The sequence below is a fragment of the Mesoplodon bidens genome, assembly GCF_964165515.1.
Source record: "Mesoplodon bidens genome assembly, chromosome: 1".
In the NCBI taxonomy this organism is placed as follows: Eukaryota; Metazoa; Chordata; class Mammalia; order Artiodactyla; family Ziphiidae; genus Mesoplodon; species Mesoplodon bidens.
Window position 1 is genome coordinate 20,921,391 of NC_138176.1, and position 24,120 is coordinate 20,945,510.

General features: G+C 40.5%; 1 protein-coding gene and 2 long non-coding RNA genes across 4 annotated transcripts in view; 2 read left to right on the forward strand and 1 right to left on the reverse strand.

The window, feature by feature from the left end:
• The window catches only part of ADD3 (adducin 3), a 126,031-nt gene extending 115,290 nt beyond the window's left edge, over positions 1-10,741 (reverse strand). Inside the window, exon 1 of one of the 2 annotated variants that reach the window (XM_081252888.1) lies at positions 10,595-10,741. The gene's annotated coding sequence lies outside the window, so the exon portion shown is untranslated. Of the gene's footprint in view, positions 1-8,456; positions 8,760-10,594 lie in introns of those variants that run through there. The other variant, XM_081252887.1, reaches the window with a different exon arrangement.
• Positions 1-24,120, forward strand: part of LOC308622452 — a 264,527-nt gene that overhangs the window by 216,377 nt on the left and 24,030 nt on the right. The window lies entirely within an intron of this gene.
• Positions 10,716-21,711, forward strand: LOC308627148. The gene is made up of 4 exons (XR_014017357.1): positions 10,716-10,799; positions 11,686-11,795; positions 18,865-18,974; positions 21,352-21,711. It is a non-coding gene; the product is annotated as an uncharacterized lncRNA (long non-coding RNA).

A 24,120-nucleotide genomic window follows, 5' to 3' on the forward strand; every position in this document is an offset into this window, starting at 1 on the left:
TTTAGGAGCAAGCAAAATATAGAAATACTAACAAATCCCTCCCTACCCCCAACCCTGCTCCTCCCCCCAAATCCTTCAGTAACTTAACCCTTCCTCCCAAGAAGTAGCAGATTTTAAGCAATGTGAAACAATTCAATGTTTCAATAATAAAGTTTTCTTGGGGTTTCAAGTTAATAAATAATATAGCAAAAGGAACAACAACAAAAAAAGAACATTATAGACAAACCAAATAGCAAATATTGAAAGTCCATCTCTCATATATTTCCTGATTCTAGTGAAATCTCAATCCCACTTACCCATTTCATCACCCTCTTAAAACAAACAAAAACCACCAATATTTTCCAGCAGAGGTAGAAATATCATTCTAACCTCAGTTCAAGTCCTTTGTGCAGTCACCAACAAGAATGAGCTTAAATAAATAGCAGTAGAGTACAGCGTTTAAAGGAATTAGCCCTGGGCTCAAGTCTTGGCTCTGTCACTTATTAACTGTATGATCTTGGGCAAGTTACTTAACTAAACTTCAGGTAATTCATGTAAAGTGCTTAACATGATCCTTGGCAGGTTTAAGGGCTGAGAAAAGTGGTTACTGATTAATTAAGTAATTATATATAACAGATATATAACAAAGATATTCTCCTTATCATAACAATTTCAAAGTTTCCTTTCAATTCCTTCTTGTCTGGCTCTGACGGATCTATTCCAGGTATCATAAACCTCCACTCTTGACCTATAACTGGTTCTACAACCTCCAATTCTACCCATGGCTACTACCATAAGCAGTTTCTGGAAGCTAGGGAAAACATAACAAAAAACAAAACGGGAGGCCACTTGAGCAAGCTAAAACAAGAACAATATCCACTTTGAAACAGTGAATTCGCTCAAGTAGGAATCACTGCCTTAAAACCTGAGACAAAGAAAAAGGCAAAAGAAAAAAACAAGCCAAATTATTCAAATACTTTAAAAACCCTTACCTCCAGTTAAACAAATGATTGACGATTTGAAGCCCAAACTAATTTTAAACAACATTATTATTGTCTGCAGGACCATCAATAACCAGCACTACTAATGAAACATGCCTCATTAAAATACCTTTCTTTAACACTTTTAATTTAACAATGATTTAACCATTGCTAGACTATTTTTTAATATTAAGTCTCAACAATTTCTTCAAGTTTCTCCTTTCCCACGCATTCCAACAAGCAGTGAATTAGTTCTTCATCATGTGTTTAGGCCTCCTGCTGGGAAGCATAATTAAAATTAAGCAAGCAACAATTCCACTTGGTGCTAAGATCCTGTCAAATCCTTCCATGAAGTTGAGTCTGGTTTCTCCAGGGAGCCAGCTGAAAGTTCTGCAACAAAAACTTGGGGCTGCTCAACTCGATGCTGGCCATTCAGTAGATGGCACTCTTTCCTTTGGGCCCAAATTACAAAAGCACCAAGAAGCATGTTCTGTGACATTCAGGTGTGATACAAAACAGGGATTCCCTCTTCAAAGCACTTAACTGGTCGTCACAATCCCTCCAGAAACCCATTCATCAAAAGCTGATGGTCCAACCAGACACTTTTAAAGAGCCCAAGGAAGTTCAGATTATAAAACATCAACTACAATATAAAATCACCTAACTCAAGCGATTACCAAGTAATCAGCTTCTCAGAGCCTTTTCTATGTCAAGCAGATACACTTTTTATTCAGGCATAAAATTTTCCTTTCCTATTACATTCTGCTACAGAGGTGACAGTCTTTCAGTGGCTAGTGACCAAATCTTGTCTATCAAATATCTCATTAAGGTATTTAACGATAGCAAAGTGTTTAGAGAACTATGATTTTGTCATTATCAACATTCACTAAGATCAATGAAAGATATATTACTTTTGTATTACTTTCAACATTTTTGGTTGAAAAAATTCAGGTAATCTTTGATACCCACTTAAAAAGAACCACACATCCTAATACAAAATTACTGTACATCTAGTTTTGCAAAAAAAAAAAGGGTTTAAATAATATGGATTTCTGATTCATTAATGATATGTCTTTTACTTTAATACATGATGGCTCCCAACTATTACATGACAAGTAAGGTTTCTTACACTTCTGTTTCAGAGATCTTTTTTTTTTTTAATTTAAAAAGCAGACAGTTGTGGAGAGAGATGGAAGGAAATTCTTTTTAGTGCAACCTCCAGGTGAAAGCCAAACTTTACAGCAGTCACACAGGAATCACCTTAAAAATTCCACCTTTCTCTAGGAGAGATAAAACTCAGTCCTAGCAATAAAAGTCAAAGGAGAAAGGCAAGTTAAAAGGAACACTGTTTTAAAATTAAAAAAATAAAAAAAAGCATTGGGAGTAGGGACAAGAAATAAGAAAATATATCGATTTCATTGCCAGTCTCTTTCCCCTGTACACTCTCACCCTATACACTTAAGCCCATTCACAACTCCACTTGAGCTCTATCACCCTTCCCCAACCACTTCCTTAGATATTAAAAGGCTGACCTTACAGAATCTTTTTCTTATGTACTAATAAGACGAATGAGATTAGAAGTAACAACGCAGCTTACAGTTGCTGGCTCTAATTTATGTAGGATTATAAGTAGAGTGTTCTTAAAGAAGAATCCCTGGGGAGGCCTTGATCCCAAAATATACTTCTTTAGACATACCAAATAAGCCTAACTACCTTCTCCATGAGGATACTGAGTAAACCTATCTTTTTGCTATGGCATTTAGTCATTCCAGCAGATCAAAAGATGACAGGATAAGAATACTGTATGGAAAAGGGAAAAGGAAATGCTGTCCTTGCACAGGATGAGCTGAGCCATTGTGGAAGAACTTCATAGAAACATTGCTGATGGTGACAAATTAAAGGCATATACTAAGTCCCCAAGATGCTGATAAAACTCAGCACTTCTCCAACCTGACTGCTTTCTACATTGTTGGAATTCCAGCTTCCCTAGCAGGCAACCAACAATAGCCATGAGAGCTGAATTAAACAGGCTCCTGAACTCACACATGCACTGTCCATTCCTCTTCCATCCAAAGTAAGCACTTCTTGGTGGGGGAGTGAAAAATTACAAGAAGAAATTAAAAAGGGTATAAGAGCTAGCAAAAAGAATAAAGTAACAATTTCATGTATGTTACATAGAATTAAGTTTTCATATTACTTGCCTTAATGCACTTTGTGAGAGCATCAGATTTTTTTAAATTGTTTTATTAATATATACGGTGTGCTTCTTGAGACATTGGTTGATATGTTGTTGTTATTGCCCTTAAGTTTATAAAAAGTGTTTTTACCCCCTGGCTGGCTGGTTGTGGGAAATTTTTTTATCTTATGGATGTCAGTATGCCTTTGGCAGAAAAAGTGAGCTGCATAACCCAAGTTTCAAATGGTAGTCTTGTTTGAGGAGGTAGCAATCTTAAATGCTAGTTAATGTACTGCTATACACCAATATCCTTAGGCCCAGTTTCAGGCAATTTAAAACAAGAGGTTTCAAAGTTCATCTTATATCAGGGAGCCTTACCATTTCCAATCAAGCTTTAACTAAAGCCAACTTTTAAAACAAGTAATTGTAAAGTATATGGTGGTGAAACAGATCAGCTTGACATCAGGTAAAAAGCTCAACTTAGATCTAACCTCATTATAAAGATATAACTATATGTCAAAGCCTAAACATCTTTCATAATAACATTTCAGCTATGGCATAGTTAAAAACTAGTCTACACAATCTTCCTAAGAAGGAAATTTACAAAAACAAAAAGCCTTTTAATATCAGGGATGGGTTTCATCCATTTTATACCTTTTGGTGACCATGAAGCTACTTTTTGAGCTATGCTAGACAACTCTGAAAGCCACATTCATTCTTTAAGGTTTCTAGGATACTCTTTATTAAATTGTTCCTTCAGTGTAGTAAGTCATGTCCTAGAAACCTAAAAGAGACTATTAACGCAGCTTTTCAAAGATACCCAACAAAAAATAGTTTAAAGAAACAAGAGGGTGATTCTCATTATCTACGCTATCGTCTAAGACTTTAGGGTAAGTTAAACAGTACTTGCTTGACATTCAAGTATGTTTTCAACTGTGCAATTAACTTACTTTTGAACTTGATTTTGAGACTAGTCCACATATAACAGATCAACATTAAAATACACATGAAATAAACAAAAAACCCACACACCTTTTTTTCTCCAACTTTCAGTTAATTTTCAGTTAAAGTTGCTGTTCTATGCATGCTGTTGGTATTCAAATATTCACTGCATGAATGCCAAGTGAATCATTTCTAACTAACCTGAAAGGAAGAGCATACCCCAAGTAGTATGGTTACACTCATGTGTGTCCATAACTAGCTACTGCTAGAAGAAAAAAATAAATTCATCTAACTATTATACATAAGGGATATACAAGGGATAACAGCCTTTTTTTCTTTCAAGCCATAGTCAATGAAAGGCTGATAACTTATATAATTTAGAGAAGATTCTTAATATACACAACCCATTGCAGTAAAAATTTGAGATTGTCTTGGCTTTCGGCCAAGAAAATTTAGTCACTAGCAGGACCTGAAAGACCTCATAACAATCTCATCTAGAAATACTGGGGCATGGACCCCAAGATCAAATGACAAAGCATTAACATAGAAGACATGAAATAAAGTATCAGGGCACCCATTTTGAATCTCAATGACAAGACACAGTCTATGACTGCTCAATTAATTTCAAATAGGGTGTCCATGTTTAAAAGAAAGAATAGTACTCTTGATTAAACATTTAAAATGTTTTCTATTCAAACTCTACAAGTTTAATATTTCCAATGGAATCTGAAACAGCACTGAATTTTAATTATAGCAAAAACATATTAGCATTGTTAGTATGAGAAACAGATTAGTAACCTGTGTCTTCAGTACCATTTGAGCTTTCTTAATTCAACGTATGCTTGCTTTTAAACATTTTTTCCTAATATTACCTTTCACTAAATTGCCAACAAAGGACATATTAGCTCTATACAATAGTTATTTTAAACATTACGTAAAACACCTACTAATTTAGGTTATAATTAATTTGCTTGACATATCCACTACACGGGTGAAGCAGCAACACACAGTTCCTTGAGGAATGTGAGTGACAAAGTAAAAGCCACAAGTGACATCTTTCCAAGTAAGGCTAATTTTAAGAGGCAACTCAGGTGGAATTTCGAACAAACTTAAGTTAAAATTCACCTCAAGTTAATATGGTGGAGTTGGTAATCAGAAGATGAGGCCTACCGATTTAGTGCAGAACCAGAATCCCTCCAAGGGCCCTGCTGGACCATCTGGAGCCCTACACATCTGGCAAGCTTGAAAAACAAAAAAGACTTTAATCCTTAGTAATTAAAAAGATAACATACTACAGCCCAAATTCTAGCATCCTAGCTAAACATATGTTGTGTGAAAAGAGAATCCTCTTCCAAAGTCAAAAGGTGATTCTACTTAATGCAGATTACCACCATTCACATTTAAACACAACTTGGTGGTACTAACACAGGAGGGTGTTACTAAACAAGGCATATGCACACCTGTGGTCTTGGAGATATTGTGAAGGTACTTCATTGACTTGCTAGAATTACCACAAGTGTAATAGCAGCAGGGCCTACTAGTTATGCGGGCTCACTCTCAAGCCAGGCTCTGGGTTCAGAACCAGCCCGTCTGTGCCTAGTAGCTGCACAAAATACTTAACCTCTCTATGTCTGTTTAGGCACTGGGTTGTCATGAAGATTAAGTAAATTAAATCATATAAAACTGTGCCTGGCACAGAGGTAGAGCAAATAAATATTGGCTGTTACAAATATCTGCTGAGTCTTCACTTGCTGGGTTGCACGATATAGCCACCTTCAAAAAAAATGTCATCTTATACTGACGATGATAAACACATAAAACACTGAGTACCAGACTATATTCTAAGCACTTCCCATATAACAACTCAGTTAAGATTCCGATATTATCATTCCCCAACATTTTACAAACCCAATTTGTTCAGAGTTGGGTTTTTATGCTTTTATGTGACTTCTTCCTTCAATAGAAATGCTTCTTATACCCTGACGACATACATAAGTGCTGCCCTGTACAGCTAACCAACTACTTTGAGATAGGAGGGATTAAACAGCTAACAACCTGTATAGGCTTGAGTGTGACAAAAACACTCAGACACAACAGACCTACTTCAGGAGGCCTCACAACCCCAGAGGTTGGGCCCCACCCTGTATTTAGGTTTTAGGATTGTGTGTAGGAGGTCAGCTGATGCTGTGTCCTCTTAGTCTCAAAAGACGTTCTGGTTTTACAAAGACCAAATCCACCCTTCAAACATCATTGAGCAGAACACACATTCATCCCAGTGTAACATTATTGAAAAAGGGGGTTAGAAATAGCAAAGTGTACAGTATAATTTTCTCATTCATTTTCGGAATGTAAAACTTATATTCTGAAAATACAATCCTTCTATTATGCAAAATAGTTCCTAGATGTCACATGATCACATATGTCATGTCAAATGTTTACCAACAAACATTTCCTTCTATCTATCATACCTGTAAAAAGCTGCAACATATTGAATGCCTCATACCCAACTACCTCAAGAACTCTTAAATTATGTTTAACATTCGTGTACCATGTTTAACAGATACACCAATTTTTTTCCTTAAAAGCAACTATTACCAACATGCCAACATTTGCGGTCAATTTAAAGAGTTTTAAGAGCACAGACTGAACTCTTTGGAAAAATGAACACTTAAATATAGCAAAAGTGGCCATTTTTTTTTCTGGTCTTCCCTCTGCAAAGTTAATCTGCTCAATTTAAGCAGAGGAAAATGAGTGAGTTACAGTGTAATTACAATGCAATAGAGACTCAGATATAAAAACTTTATACATAGTTAAAAAGTAACTTAACCCTATAAATGAACAGGTCCCATATCGTAATTACACATTTTTAAAAACAGTCAAGCATCTTATTTAAAAACGACAAATTACGCTGTATTCTTAGTTTACTCTCTTTAATAGTCTCATTAGAAGTCTTCTAAAGTCAAAATTAGGATGTACCCAGTATGATGCAGTTGCACTCCATTCCAAGAAAAGCAACCATTTCATACTGCTAAATCTAACGTGTCGTACAATTTAACATAAACGTGCCTCCCTCCCCCAAACCTCATCAACTCCTTCACGAAACTTGCATATAATCCTCACTCAAAGCCTCTTGGTTGGGCTACCCTGGTGGCACAGTGGTTAAGAATCCGCCTGCTAATGCAGGGGACATGGGTTTGACCTTCCTGGTCCGGGAAGATCCCACATGCCGCGGAGCAGCTAAGCCCGTGCACCACAACTACTGAGCCTGCGCTCTAGAACCTGCGAGTCACAACTACTGAGCCCGTGAGCCACAACTACTGAAGCTCGCGCACCTAGAGCCCATGCTCTGCAACAAGAGAAGCCACTGCAATGAGAAGCCCGCGCACTGCAACCAAGAGTAGACCCCGCTCACTGCAACTACAGAAAGCCTGCATGCAGCAATGAAGACCCAATGCAGCCAAAAATAAAATGAATAAAATAAATAAATTTTTTTAAAAAGCCTCTTGGTTGAGTTAAATTCCATCTCTCTCCATACCCCTCTAGCAGGTCAACTGCAACAGCACATGTGCCAAAGAAATGAGTGGTTTTACTCACGCTCCCATTTTAAACGGGCACCTACTTGCAATTAAATCTCTGCAACAAAAAAGTTTACCTGAGGCCATTCTTGCCATTCTAATAGAGGCCTAGCTTATTCTACCTGTCTCTGTGGTCTTGCCTTAGCTATAATAGCATACCCCCAAAGAGGCTGGACACCAGCAAAGCGGACCTGCTGCCAACTCTGCCTGTCACCCCGGGCAGGAAGCGCAACCTAACATGTATACGTTTGTAGGGGTGGGGTGGGTGTGTGGGGGGGATGGGAACGCAAATTACAGGAGAAAGGTTTGGTTGAATACTTTCAACTTGTAACAGAAGTTGTTTAAATGAGGAGAACAAAAATAACCAACACTCCCTCCCTTACCTCCACCCTTTCCAACCGCGGGAACCTACCACCTTCCTGGAGAGCACCTTCAGTGCTTAAAGCACTCCGGGTCACTGACGCTTCAGCCAGCTCTTGATTTTTAGAACTCCCAGTCCTCCGGGAGAAACCAGAGGACGCCCGAAAGACTCGGGCCCACCCCGCGGCGTCCCGAGATCCTCCCCTGCAGGTCCACCCTCTTCGAACCAGCCCGAGGCTCCCATTCCAGTCCCGGAGGAAGAGGGGTCCACCTGAGGCCGCAGGGGCAGCTAATAGGCAGTCCCCTCCACCCCGCGAGCCTTCGCGTTCCCCACCCCCGCGCGACCCCCTGGAAGGGTCCCCGCAGCCCAGCCCGCGCGGGCGCCCGCCGTCCCCGCCGGGAGGAGCGGCGGGAAGGCCGCGCCTTCTCTCCCCTCAGGATTACCTCGCAGCGCGAAGCCGGCTTTGTGCTTCCCTCCCTCCTTCTCCGCGGCCGCCCGGGCTGCAGCGGCCGCGCGATCCTCCACCGCCGCCTCTTAAGCGCCTCACGGCTCCAGAGGGGAGGGCAGAAGGGGAGGGGGCGTGAGAAGGGAGGGACCTGGGCGCCGAGCCCTGTGTAGCAGGAAGCGGCGACACCTGGGTCGCTATGCCTCTAGCTCTCGCTCTCTGTTTTTAAAAAATATAATTTAAACCCCCTTCTTCCCCCTCCCGCCCAGCGGCCCCGCGACCGTTACCGGTAGGCGGCTGGCGCTCTGGCGGGACTGGCCGCGAGCCCACCGATCGTCCCCTGGCCCCGCCCCTAAGGCCCCGCCCTTAGGCCCCCAGGCTCCCCTGGCTCCACCCCCACAAGCCCGCCCCTCGCAGCCCCCGAATGCTCATGGCCCCGCCCTTCAGAATCACAGGGTGTTCCTGGCCCCGCCTCCTCAAGGCCCCGCCCCGCGCGGCCCCTCGCGCCCCTCCAAAGCTTTGGTCCCGCCCCCTGCGGCCCCCTCCCTACCTCCCTCACCCTGTCTCTGAAGCCGCGGACCCGGGCCCCTACTGGCCTGGCCTCTGGGAGGGCCTGGTGTGGGGCAGCTGCCTAGCATCTCTTCAACGTCCTCCCCGCTAGGCAGCTTCGATTAGCGGCGTCCCCTGAGGGTCGGAGGAGTAAACGACCCCGACGGAAACCAGACTACAAGCGGGAGGAGGGGAGACTCCGCGATGCCGCCCTCCCTAACCTGAGCGAGCCACCCCCCACCCCCACCCCAGCTCCCGAGGCTGAGACACAGCTTTCAGAGTCAGCTTCAGCCGCCCACACCGGCTGCTGGGTCTTCAGCGGGAGGCCACTGCTGAGGTTCCACCTCCGCACGCCCCCCCCCGTAGGAGGGGCCTGGGTATTCTCAGCACAGTTGGCTTTGGGGGCGCCTCTTTCCCCTGCTCACCTCCACTGAGAGGCCGGGCAAGGGCTCTCTCCGTGAGCTCCACTTGCATCCGTCGAGGGTTTTCACCCCGACGTTGGCCCCTGGCCTTGAGACCTTATGAGAGCTGATCTCTTGGAGGTGAAAAGTCAAGGCACCGACAGCCTTCAAAATGAATTCGGGGCCGGGTAAACTTTGCACTCAGTGGCAGGGATGTGGATCCATCCACAGGTGACGCTGGGCCGCCCACCCCGGCCGCCCAGACACGACCTACTCTAGAAATAGACCTCCCAGCAACGCACACCTTTCTCTACCACCCACGACTTTCATCCCTCCCGCATACACGTCCTCCACAGGCACGAATCCACTACCAAGCACACCCTCCGAGCGAGCGGCATTCCGGTTATTCATGGTCCCTTGGGTCAACCCCACCCTAACACACAACAACAAACTTCATTCCCCACGCTTATCTCCCTGCGTTTCCAAGGTACTGGCGACAGTCCCCTTCATTTCCTTCCTCTTCTGCAGACTCTCTTCTTCCCCCTCAAATACTTCATGCCATCCCCCTCATCTTCATTCCCTCCCTCTTCCCTAAAAATGTGCTAATTAAAATGTAGTTTCCTCTTCCCACATACGAAGTGTGGGAAATGAATCTTGGCTTGACACAAACTGTGATTCATTTATCCTCGTTTTCTCTCCCCACTGGACTGAAGCTACAGAAATTTTAGTCTACCACCATCTCCCATATGCTCAAAATCTAACCATGCCTTATGGTTTTTAAATACCCCTAAAGGATCGTGGGTAAGGCTTCCTGGCTTTGGGAAGAAAATATTTAGAAAACGCTCGGCCTGTCATTTTTTGTGGCGTTTTAAAATATCTGCAGTATTTGAGAGAGATACTGGGAGTGGCTAGATGTTTTCTTGCATTTAAAAAGCAAAAAATGAAAAAAGCTTGGCACGCATCAAGGTTAGCCTTTTTATGAATAGCCCCCCAAAAATGTGTTAGGGGTACATATCAGACAATAGTCTCCACTGTACAGGACATTTGCCAGTCACAAATCTAGACCCCGCTCAAAGGAAGACAAATTAACATAGTCCATTTTAAGCATGTCTGATGAGCAATCCTTGCCATGATCACTCCCTTTCCCACAGTTTTTCTGGACAAAATGGATAAAAGATTTGCTTACCCACTGAGGATCCAAGGCTTTCCTGTGTCCAGGGTAGTAGACGTGTGTATCTTCTAGGTGTGGATTCTGCAGTGCTGCACGGGAACCCACTGCAGCCTCAGACCGGCGGTGGCGGCGGCAACAGCAGCAGCGGCGGCGGCAGCAGCAGCGGCGGCGGCAGCAGCAGCAGTGGCGGCAGCAGCTTCTCCCAACGCTGAGTAGTAAAGTGAGTGACTTTGGTAGAGACTCCACAATTACCATTAGGCACTTGCTTATGAGAGAGGAGGTGGAATCTTTCTTAAAGGAATGGGTTTTGTTTTTCCTCTCCACTATTGCTTCATAAAAGGCAGAAAGGGTGGAAGCAGGGAGTTTTTTTGGACTGAGTAAGGCAGTACAGCTGTAGGAGGTCAAGGTTAAAATTAACTGGGTGATCGAGGGACCAATTTAGTGTGAGTCAATGAAATGCTAGAAGCATTAGTTTTAAAGAGCCCTGCTAACTTCAAACACTGGGGTCCATGGCAAAAATAAAGCCATGTGCCTTGAAACTGAATAGTATTTTGTGTTAATATTTAATTTCCAATCATTGCACTACAATGATAACTATATAAAGGGAGGTTATTTAGTATTTAATACAAGAATGTGAAAAGAATAATACATAAAATAAAACTGATTTACATGATTGGGAACAACAGAGTCCAGTCTTACTAATACTTATAAGCATATGTGGAATTTCAATGAATGTCAGTATTGGAAAATATATTATTGTAAATCAACTATACTTCAATTTTTTTAAAAAAAGAAAATGTATTATTGACAGATACCACTTTGTACTTATAAAAATCACAATATTATTTATAGAAAAAAACAAAAAATTTAAAATCATTTAAGAATATAATAGCAGGGTACTATTTCAGTGGCAATTTAAAGTTCAGCAAAATTAAGGAGCTCATAAGTAGATAACTTTAAATGCATGCAAATTTACTGTTTACACTATTAGAATGTGATGTGTCCACATATGAGGAAATTGAGAGTCTGCATTATAACTTTAAATTTTATTTTAGACAATATTCCTCAATTTAAGCACTCAACATCTGTGATTTTTTTCTTCATAGGTAAATGAGGAGGTGTGGTCCCAAAATATGAATAGAGAAAAATATGGAAAATATTCTGCAATTGATTTTTTTGCACAGCCTTTGTTAACTACCTGTGTGATCTTGAGCAAGTAAGTAAACTCTTTTGTTCCATAGTTCCCTATTTTGTGATTTGAGGATGTTGGATTGAAATTTTCCTTTAGCATTCCAATAGACTATGATTTTATGAGATTTAAACTTTTTTGTGTGTGATTTAATGCATGTATCTTTCGGTCTACACTACTTTTCCTGAAAACTTGGATTAAAAATAAATTTTTATTTTAAATGTGCAGCCAGAGTTTGTTATTTACCACCATTCCAAAATTATTTTGCAAATCATCGTTTTTGTAAAGTGAAAAAACAGTTTCATCTGACTTATGATTTTGTACCCAACTATGACAAGTTTTCCTGAAGCAGGACCCTACAGTATTGCTAAGGATACTGACTTGGCTGGAGCACAAAATGTATGTTTAATAGCGATGAGAACATAGTTAAAAAAAACTGGTGCATCATTGGGTGGTAGAGTTGGAACAGAATTTAGAGCTCACCGACTCCAGCCCTGTAATTTCACAAGTGGAAAAAATGGAAACCCAGAGAAGCAAAATGGGGACACAGGGAAGTTAACTCAGTCTCCACTCTTCCCATACACACAAGTCAAATAAACAGCACGTATAACCATATACACTGTTTCACACACCCACACTGGGCACTGAGCAAGACCTGTCACAGCAACAAAAAAGTAGTTTCACTCAGTGACACTGTTTGTGTACATGTAGTATAAACTAAAGAGATATATCAAACAAGTGCTTATAATGTGTGTAAATATTAACACAAGTTTTGCCTTCAGACTTGGAGATGTTTATGCTAGAAAGTAAAGAAATTTGTCCAGGGGAATTTTTTTTAAGTGACCTCTAAGGAAACTCACAACAATTATTTGCAAACTCTTACTTATCTTCCACACAAATGACAGGGCCTTGCACTTGTTTCCTTGCACCCATTGGTGCCTCTGTTCCCTTTAGTCTACATCCTCAAGCATACCTGCCAAAAGGAAAAGTTCATTTTGGAGCCAGGCAGGGGAAGGTACTGTAGAGATTTAATTCTGGCCTTCAGAGATGCTTTTTGGAAGTTGCTTTTGGGGCTAGATTCTAACATTTTTCCTTAAATCCTGATTTGGTATTTCTGATAAGGAACCTGGCACTAACCTAAGCCCATTCTCCCTAGTTTCAAAGGGGCATTACCTTAGATTAGATGACATAGCAAAATTAGTGTTTTGTATACCTGGCAAGACAATTTGTCACCAATGTTTTTTCTTTAAAAAAGCCTCCTAGGGACTTCCCTGGTGGTGCAGTGGTTAAGAATCTGCCTGCCAATGAAGGGAACGTGGGTTCGAGCCCTGGTCTGGGAAGATCCCACATGCCACGGAGCAACTAAGCCCGTGAGCCACAACTACTGAGCCTGCGCTCTAGAGCCAGAGAGCCACAACTACTGAGCCCATGTGCCACAACTACTGAAGCCTGTGTGCCTAGAGCCCGTGCTCCTCAACAAGAGAAGCCGCCGCAATGGGAAACCCACACACCGCAGCGAAGAGTAGCCCCTGCTCTCCGCAACTAGAGAAAGCCCACGAGCAGCAGCAAAGAGCCAATGCAGCCAAAAAATAAATAAAATTATTAAATAAATAAATAAATATAAAGGCCTCCTATAGGGAGAGAATTGAAGGAAATTAGTTGCCCAGTTTCTTCATCTGTTTTTATCTTGCTCTTCTGCAAGGAAGGCATTTCATTTCATCTACCAGGTGGTAATGGACAATGAATAAAATGGCTGTTATTTGTATAATTCAAAGCAACCCCTCAAAATTAAATGCATTTCTTTGTATCTTCCCCAAAGTACTGAGCACAGTCTCTTATATAAAGGCACTTAATAGATACTTTAAAAAAATGAATATGCAAATTAATGAAATGAATAGCTCCCAAAATATCCAGAAACTGATTACAAAGTGTTTTTGTTTGTTTGTAATTTGGATTGTCTAAAACAACTGACTCCATCCACTACTTCCTTTTTCTAACACAGTCATGCCCTAAGAGAAACAAATTATTTTCTGGAGAGCTCTTTAGGCATGCCTGATTTGTATTCTCCAATTAAATTGTAGCCACATATCTCCACGTGAACTCTGGGTAGATCAAGCAGTAGTGGGACAGTCTCTCTGCCAAGAAAGCACTGGATTAAATTTCAAAATTCCGGTGCTCTAGTTCTAGTTGGGAAACCAACTGGTTATGTGACCTCGAACAAGTTTCTCGACATGCTTGTGCCTCAGTTTAGCCATCTTTTAAGTGGCCGTGGTGTCTTATAACACCTGCTGTCCCTACTTCATAGGGTGGTTATGAAGTTCAAATGATAATAAAGGAAAAAATGCTTTGAACTTTTCAAAGTACTTTGTAAATAGAAGATATTATTATAGGCAGATGTATTTAAAATCAACTATCTAGTTCAAGGGACTTTACCCTAAACAACCTGTTTTACTACTTACTGGTTCGGAAAGCAAACAGGTTAATCTCTCTCCCTGTGTGTGTGCGTGCATGCATACACACACACACACACACGCCCGCACACACACACGCATGCACCCTGCTGCTCCCAATTTAACAACTTCTCAGCTTTGAGGCTTTCCCCTTGGGTCGGGAATAACATCTGCAATATGAAGAGCTAAGAATTTATATAGAGATCCCTCTTCCATCCTTTTCCCCCAAATGTACCTTTTTAAAGCTCTCGGACCGAAACGTAAACTCAGTGAAGCACAACAGCCTTTTAATACTTCCTAATGTCATGTATTCAATCAGTGGGGTTAGATGAACCATTCATTTTGAAACTTGGCCATGCTACATACGTTTTGATCACCCTTTTGTGTCGAGCGAGTCTGGAAAGTAGTTGAGGAACAGAACAGGAAGGACTAACATGGAACTCACTCTAATGAGTTCTCCACTCCCCAAGGAGATATAATCGGGGTGACACTCAAGGATTCATCAACATATTTTGTTAGCACTATGTGACCTATATAGTTTATTTTAAAGGAATTACCTCAGTTAAATGCCTGACAGTTTCTTATACAACTGTTTAAGTAATCAGGCCTGATAAATTTCTGTAACGTTTATAAACTATCACCCTCGGAGTCCTCCTTTTGTGTCCTAAAAGTATTTCTTGTCATTTATTCATTTTCCATTTGGTGAGTCTTTTAAAATCATCATGGCTAAATAAATAACTGCTAATACACAAACAACTAATAAACAATTGCTATAAATAAGATACTCCAAATGAGAGGCCCACACATAGGTAAGATAAAAACTCACAAAAAATCAACTTACCAGTTTCTGTGGAGAGATATGTAAAATGAATACAAAGTATGCAATTGCTATGTTAAACCTAAAATACATCATTTACCTATATCTTATCATCTCATGCCTTAAAATTTCAGCTGCTAATCTTTAATATATATTACATGATCTAAAACTGGGTGTTTTAATCCTTATGACACTATTTCTAGAATGTGATCAGGAGCTACCTGCAACAAAATCACTTGGAGTGTTTCCTGAAATTCTGGTTCCTGGACCCTATCCTTGAATTAGAATCTTTTAGGATGTGGCTGTAGATTGAGGGTTTTTTCCAAGCATTCCAGGTGATCCTCATGTGCACCAAATTTGAGTACTGCTATCCTACAAAAACGATGTACTGTGTGTAGAGTCTCAGAGACAGGATGAGAGAAACATAGGTGGCTCCTTTTTTATTAAGTGAGAAGGATTCAGAGAAGGACTAACACTGGCTCCACCCTTTCTAGTATAAACTTGGGCAAAAATTTTAATCTGTCTAGGTCCTAGTATCCTTATCCATAAAATAATTCCTGTTCAACCGTGTTGTTGTGAGGATTATGTCACACAACATGTCAATCATAACATATGGAGAGCTTCTACTCTAGAGCCTGGCCCATAATGGAGCTTAAGTATATGTTCATTCCTTCTCTCCTTGTTCAAAAATGAGTTTCCAGGTGGTTTCTTCTTGTCCAGTGTTTTAGTATGCTTGGTAGAGGAATACAAACTAGTAGTTTCATGAGAGCTAATATTCTGAGTACTTATGGTATGCCAGTGCTAAATACTTTATACTCATTATTTCATTTCATACCCAGAATAATCCTTAAACATAGGGACTATTATTATTTTTGGTTAAAAGAACTGAAGCTTGTAGAGGATAAGTAACATGCCCAGAATCTCAGAGCAAAGAATTAGCAGAGCAGGGATTCAAACCCAGGCATTCTGGCTCCAGAGCCTAACTGTTTATAATGCCGTATGTTCTGAATATTCTCTAAGTGGCTTAGATTCCAACATAGGAGCCAGTCTCTTAGAAGGAAAAAGCAACTGCAAAAATGGAGATTATAAACCTGCCAGAAATACAGACAAATGAATGCCATCATTTGCCTATCTTAGAAGCCTTTGCCAGTTGCCTGTAACAGAGTATGGCACAGAGTAGGTGTTCAAAAGTATTGAATAGATGTACGGCAGACCTTTCACCGGCATACTATTTAAGCAGATGACATATCTAAGCCCAAATTTTAAATTTTCCAGATTTTCTAGATCAGCTTATGTTCTGACATAATGCAAGTCACTAAATTTCAGAGCTATGGATAATCTTATCATTTGCAACAAATAGTTCTTGAGCACTCGCAATGAACTATGCACAGTTTGGCACTTAGAGGATTATTAAAAAAAAAACCACAGCAACAAAACCTTGAGACATAGCTAGCCTATACCCTAAACACCCAGCTGGAAAATAAGACACAAATGCATGAAGCAACCAGACTGCAAAATCACTACATATGAGCTAATAAATGTGAAGCTCCTAGCAAATAGTAAACAAGCAATAAATTTTATTAAAAATATTATTACCAATATTATATTATTATCAATTATTATCCATAATATTATTTTCTATTTCAATAATCATTGTCATAATTATTATAGTTTTATTAGAAATAATAATTGTTATAGCTACCATTTAATGAGTGATCCTGTGCCAAGTATTGTGCTTGGTGTTTTATATGTATATATATATTTCATCATCTTATCAATCCTGCTAAATTAGTACCATTAACCATATTTTTTAAATGAGGAAACTGAGGCTCAGAGAGGTTAAATAACTTGCCCAAGGCACATATTTGATACGTATTCCAGAGTCAAGGTAAATAGTGTACTCAAAGAATCCAAAAGGAGTCAGGGAAGAGAGAGATCAATTCCTGCTGGAGAAAACAGGGAGTATGAAGGGCAGAACTGTGACAGGGAAAAGATGGAGGCGAAGGGCCTTTGATGACAGAGGTGGCAGGAGCAAAGGTATGTGTGTGAGATTCCTGAGACAGGTCCCCCAGCACTCTGCTCAGGCCATGCTCATGGTGAAGCACGACTTGGGTCTCTTCACTGAGCATACCGGAAAGTGTAAAGAATGTTGGCAGGACATCAAGTAAACCTGTCTGCCTGGAATGAGAAGTTTGTGTGGGGCAAAGTTAGAATACATGTAGTCCCCAAACATGACCCTGAAAACTCAACCTTCCTTTATGGATAGCCTGTTTAAGTAGCCCCATCTCGAGTTACTTTCCATTAATACACTCACTTCTTTTCATTCATTGAGGCAATAGCATTTTTTGAACTCCTATTATGTGCCAGCCACCAGGTGCTAGGGATAGAACCGTGAATAAAGCAGACAAAAATCCTTGTACTCATGAAGTTTTATTGTACTGAGAAAACACAGATGTTAACATGTAAACAAGTTGACAAGTCAGATTATTTCAGACGCTAAGGACTATAAAGAAAAGAAAACATACCATTGACAATGACTAGTTAGGAAGGATGAAGAAGCCCTCTTTGAGGAGATGACATTTGAGCTGAGACCCAAATGACCTGAACTTGTCAGCTGGAGAGAAAAGCAAGTTCAAAGGTCATGAGGCAGAATAATCTTGGTATGTCTGGGAGACTGAGAGAAGGGAATGGTGGTTGAACACTGTGTGCAAGGGACAAAGCACCCCAGAGGTGGCCAGAGTGCCGGAGGGGGGCGGTGCTGGGCTGGATCATGCAGTTCTGGGAGATCAGGGTGAGAGTTTGACTTTTGGGAAGTTTTAAGCTAAGGAGGGATAGGGTCTCATTTACATTTTTGGAATTTTGCTCTGGCTGCTGTGTGGAGAATGGGCTCAAGACGGAAGTGGTTAGGGGCTGGGAGGCCAGTTAGGCAGTTATCAAAGCCATCCATGCAATAGGAAATGGGGTCTCTTTGCAGGGGTGGCTGTGGAGATGAGGAGAAGTGAATGGACTTGGGGGCACGTTTTGTGAGTAGAGCTGACATGACTTGAGAATGGATTCATGTGGTGGGTAAGGAAAGGGAAGGAAAGAGAGAAATCAACCCAGAATGACCTCTAGGCCTTTGGCCTGAGCATCTGGGTGGAGAGGGCGCCATTATCTAAGACATGGAAGACTTGAGAAGAAAGAGCATGACAGGTAAAAGTGAACACTTCTGTTTGGTCATGTTTGGCTTAAGATCACCCTCTTTCTTCAGAATGCTTGTTCCACTCTAAAATTATCTTGTTTATTTTTTCTATTTGTTTATCATTAATTTCCTCCCTGTAAGAATCTTTGAAAGAGCAGGAACTTTGGTTATCTTATTCATTGTTGGATCCTTAGAGGCCAGAACACTGACCAGTGCGGAGTATGTGCTCAACAGCTAGTGGGGTTTGTTGAGTCCCGTTCAGTGGTTCTCAAACATATATCAGAACCACCTGGGAAGCTTATTAACTATTCAGTATCAGCCCCTGCCTGAAGCCCTCCCCACCAGAACTCGGCTTTAGTGGGTCTGGGATTGTACTCAGGAAACTGCATATTTAGTTAGGACAGGAGATGGGCAGTGATCTACAATCTAAACCAGTGGTTGAGGTATATTAGTATTCATTCAAATATTTACTTTAGAAACCACATTTCAGCACCATCCCAAAAGACTGAAAAGTGTGGCTTTAAGAATTCAATGGTATTCTCAAGTGCAGTTAAATCATAAGGTGTTCATTTTAAAGCTTTTGAGAGAAAACCATTGAAAGAATCCTGGGGTCCCTCCCATCTCATTTGACTTATGTGCTCTCATTAGAAAGGGTCTCGTACGAGGCTCCTTCATGTGAAGAAAAATGGCTACCTGAGTGTGGAGACAATCCTCCTCTTCTTCCACATCTTCAAAGTGTGTCCCGCACCCATCGACAGGTATGTGAAATGCCTTTACTTGGTGATTATAGTAAATGTATGTTTTTGTCAGCACAGCATCTCTTCCCTTTTCCACTAAGAGTGCCTCAGTATTCCTTTGTGGAACCTTTTTTCATCCCATTCTTACAGTGGGACCCTTCCCTTTCCCTAAGCAAGGGGTTGGCCTCAAGCTGGACCAACCAGATGTTCTCTCCCTAGCATTTAAATATTGAATAGAATGACACAAAAACTTAAGGAGATGAGAGTTCATTTTGAATGAGGTCCCTGAGGAGAATGTGGATTAGATGCTGCTGTAAAGCTCTTGTTTGACTTGGCTCCTGTCCTTTACAAGACCTGATTCTTCAGCTTTACCTTCAATTTTATGAGCCGTGAGCCTTATTCTTCCAATAAATTCCTTTTGCCTAAGTTAATTAGACTGCTCTCAGTTGCTTGCAATATAATCTATGACACAGCAATTAAAAACCTTGCAATCTGTCATTCAAGGTAAAACTTTCAAAACAAACCCTTCCTGAAAGTAGTAATACATTGACCTAAATTTTCATTAAAGTGTAAATGTCTTATAGCAGAGACTGAACAGGCAGATGAGAGTGAAAGGGCTCCGTGGCTTGACATTGCTTCCACCACTGAGGTAGGAAAGAAAAGGATGGCTAGGACATGACACATAAATCCCACTTTACAAATTTGCCCTGAATTTACACATGAGATAAATAGCTTGCTGGAAACTCTCAACACTTTTATTTCATAGTTCCTACTCAGCTCTCCCAGCTTCTGAATTTCTATCTTCAGACTAAACTTTCAGAGTAAGCCTTTCCAAAGCAGGGCATAATTACTGGGACACATAAACCTAACACATCAATTTATGAACATGAGGACTCATAATATTAAATTTAGTTCTCATTTCCTTCTGTGGCCCCTAGGGGGAAAAAAGAACATCCTGTCCTTTTAATCATTTCTGTTAAATCCTAGTCATTCGTTGACCTCTCCCCTCCCCCCATTTCAAAAAAGACCTATAGGGCTTCCCTGGTGGCACAGTGGTTGAGAGTCCACCTGCCGATGCAGGGGACACGGGTTCGTGTCCCGGTCCGGGAAGATCCCACATGCCGCGGAGCGGCTGGGCCCGTGAGCCATGGCCACTGAGCCTGCGTGTCCGGAGCCTGTGCTCCACAACGGGAGAGGCCACAACAGTGAAAGGCACACACACCACAAAAAAAAAACAAAAAACAAACAAACAAAAAAACAAAAACAAAACAAAAAAAGACCTATAACTCTTTAAGACTCTTAAGAAATTAATAATTTTTGTGTTGTAAGCAATATTTTTTTGAACAAGTTTCTCACACCCTCATTCTTAGTGATTGCTGGGATTAAGCCACAACAGACAGGATGCTGAGCAAAGTCAAGAGCATGCTGAGTGTGAACCACATCCACGGAGGATAAGGAGCACGTTATAGTTTAACAGGAGTAATAAAAATGAAATCTAATCACTTGCAGATTATATGCAGTGTAAGTGGAGATCAAATGTAAAAAACAGTCTCATTAATTTAAACATTTTAATTTTTAACAGTGGTTGCTATTTGTGAAAACTAGCCATAACAATATTTGGCTATAAATCTGTACAGAGTCTGCATGGTCATTTTCCTCTCAGAGGAGAGGGGTGGATCACCACTCTCATTATTAAAGCATAAAATAGCATTACAAGCATTTGCTGAACACCTACTATATTCCAGGTACTATTCAAAGTGCTTTATAATATAGGTATCTCATGTAATCTTTACAACAGCCTCATGAGGTATTATCCTATTATTCCTGTTACAAACAAGGGAACTGAGACACTGAGAAATTAAGTAATTTGCCCAAGATCAAAGAGCTGGTAAATGGCAGAGCTTGGGTTTTAAATCCAGGCAGTAAAATGACTACAAAATCTGGGTTCTCAGCCCCTTCTCTTACCACCTCCCAACACTGCTTAGCCAATTAGTGAAATAACACCTGGTCCTTCCTTCCACCTGTACTTGAGGCCCTTCTAATCCTCACTTTGAATGTTTAAAACTACATTTTGAAAACTATGTGAACCAGGTAACCAAAATAATTAGGCTTTCCAGATGCCAAATTACTTGGATATTAATTGTTAACTAAATGGTGAGCCTTTCCAGCAGCCTTGACAGAAATTTACTTACCCAGATTTTACAGTAAGTAAAATAGTAAGAATTTAGAGATCTAAATCAAGTCAAGTCTCCAAATGCATGAGCAAGGCCTTTGATTTTCAGATTCTGTTGAAGGGTTTATAAGTTGTTACAGTGGATTTGGGATGGAGGAATGGGTGGTCATTTCTCACAGAAAAGTGGGTTCTTTTTCTGATAAGTGGTTTTTACTTCTTTGCCAGAGAGATAATTGAGAGACCAGGCTGGGACTTGCATCTGTACTCACCTGGGTACAGAGTGAGGGTGACACATACATTCAACAACTTATTCTCGAACATTCAGAGGCTCTGCAGATACAGCGTAGATTTTCTGAGCCGGTATCCCTGCAGTCTGGCCATCGCACAGCATGCTTCAGCCCAGAAGGCGGGTAGTTTCTTGAAGACTCTTCTTAGTCTTTTTTCTTTTTCTTTTCCTTGAAATGAGTTGTAGAATTGATCCAATCCTGACTGCTGTCTAAAAGGCTGCCAGAGTTTTTACAGGATGTACCTCTAGTACCTCAAGTTGGGCTTGGCTTTTGTTTTTTTCTGGGAGTATGCCAGCTCCTCTTCTCTCATGCCATTACTTTCTTTACATACAACATTAATACTCTTTTTGCTGGATTAGGAATCCAAGGCGTTAAAAAAAAAAAAGAGGGAGAACGTAGGGTGACACCAAATGGTCCTGCCCTTGGTGCCTTTGCTCTTAGAAGAGACAGGAGGAGGGGAAAAAAGGAAGAGATGGGAGGACAAAACAAAGACATGACTCCCTGCCTCTAATCATGTATTTGTTGTGGGGTATCAAGGTGGAACCTAGGTTAGCCAAAGGCACAAACAAAGGAGTGCAGACATATCTCGGAGATATCACGACTTCTGTTCCAGACCACCAAGATAAAGCTAATATCACAATAAAGAAAGTCACGCGAATTTTTTGGTTTCCCAGTGCATATAAAAGTGTGTTTACATTATACCCCAGTCTATTAAGTGTGCAATAGCATTATGTCTAAAAAAAGGTACATACCTTAATTTAAAAATCCGTTATTGCTAAAAAGATGCCAACTATCATCTGAGCCTTCAGTCAGTAGTAATCTTTTTGCAATAGTAACATCAGAGATCCCTGATCACACATCACTATCACATATATAATGATAATGAAAAAGCTTGAAATATTGTGAGAATTACCAAAATGTGACACAGAGACATAAATGAACAAATATTGTTGGAAAGATGTCATCAATAGGCTTGCTCGACGCAGGGTTGCCACAAACCTTCTATTTGTAAAAAAAAAATGCAGTATCAGCAAAGTGCAATACAACAAAATATGTCTGTAAAAGGGATTCAAAATTATGTAGCTAAGTGCTAGCAAGGCTACAGTCATGGAAGTATGTGTGTTCAATGGAAAGGTCAGTGGAAGAGTCACCATGATGCTTGGGTTCCACACTAGTTAGTTGTGAACTTGAGCATGTTACTTAAGGATTCTCAGCTTCTGTTTTCTGATCTGTGAAATGGGTGTGGGAATCAAATTATACATTTGTAGACTTGGAAATGGACTCAGAGGTCATTTGATCCAGTCTCTGATCCACTGCAAGAATTCTGTCTACAGTATTTTTGACAGAAAACCAATCACCCAACCTCCCATGAAAGGGCACTCATAATCTCTTTATTCTCCTTAAACTGAGCTAAGTTCTGTGTACCTCAGGAGGTACATCAGGACCTCCATTCATTGGCCATGGTTCTTTCCTATGAAGTTCTGAGTTGGCAACTTGGATGGCAACAGAGATAATACAACACAGTGGAAAGAGAATCGGATGAGCCTGAGTCTGGATCCCAACTCAAGCACTTACCTAGCTGTGAAATCTTGACCATTGCATCAGTTCTATGATGCTCAGTTTCCTTATCTGTCTAATAGAGAAATTGCAACCCACCCTGCAAATTTGTTGGGACAATTAGAAATAATTTATGTAAAATGCCTTCACATAGAGAGTGCCTAATAAAAAGACCATTAAGAGGATTCTTCTTCTTAGAATATAATAAAATCAATATCTATTGAGGCCTGAGGAGTTTATGGCATGTCCTTGTTACAATGGTTTGTTTTGAAATTTGTTAGCTTTTCCTCTTGTTCCAGTCCTAACTAAATAACTACTTCCTATATGTTTCAATGCATTTCCCTTCCCAATAAATCTTCTCTTCCTTGTACAATTAGAAAAGGAGAAAGGAGCTTGAATGCAGACTTAATGAAATTGTAGGTGAGTGTATGCTAACCATTTAGGAAAAAAATCCACAGTAGAGGTGGAGTTTAATCTTCACTCTGAAACATGAGCGGCTTCTGAGTTTTGCTGTAAAGAAATCATTTGCTTCTGAAACAAAGCATAGTTGCTAAAATGTGCACCAGGAGGAGAGATTGTGGCAATATAGAGAGCATGTTCACTTTACTGGGGTGAAAGGAATTCTGTGAGTTAACCCAGAGCTGTGGATCCCACAGTCAGTCAAAATCTCATAGAGAGTCTCCTTAGGAGCAGAAGCGTCAAAGTGTGTCCTCTTAAATTTGGTCATAACTGTCAAAGATTAAAACATATGACTCTTCGATTAAGTAAATCCACTTAAAAGACACTACCCTACAGAAATCCTTGTATGAGCATTTGAATGAGATAATTACAAGGATATTCACTGCCATGTGGTTTCCAATAGCAAACAAAAGAAACAACAATCTAAATCTTTAAATAGGAGAACAGTAAAATCAATTTTAATGGATCCATATAACAATACTATGCAGCACTGATGAAGTATGATTCTGACCTTGATATACTAACCTGGCATGATGCCCATGATATATTGTTAAAGGAAAAAAGTAGGTTGTAGAATAACATGCTGAGAGTAATGTCATATTTGTATATATACATACATACATATGTGAAGGTACATATATTTCCATGTGCAAATAGGTATAAATATATGTTATATGTTTTAGGAAAAAGT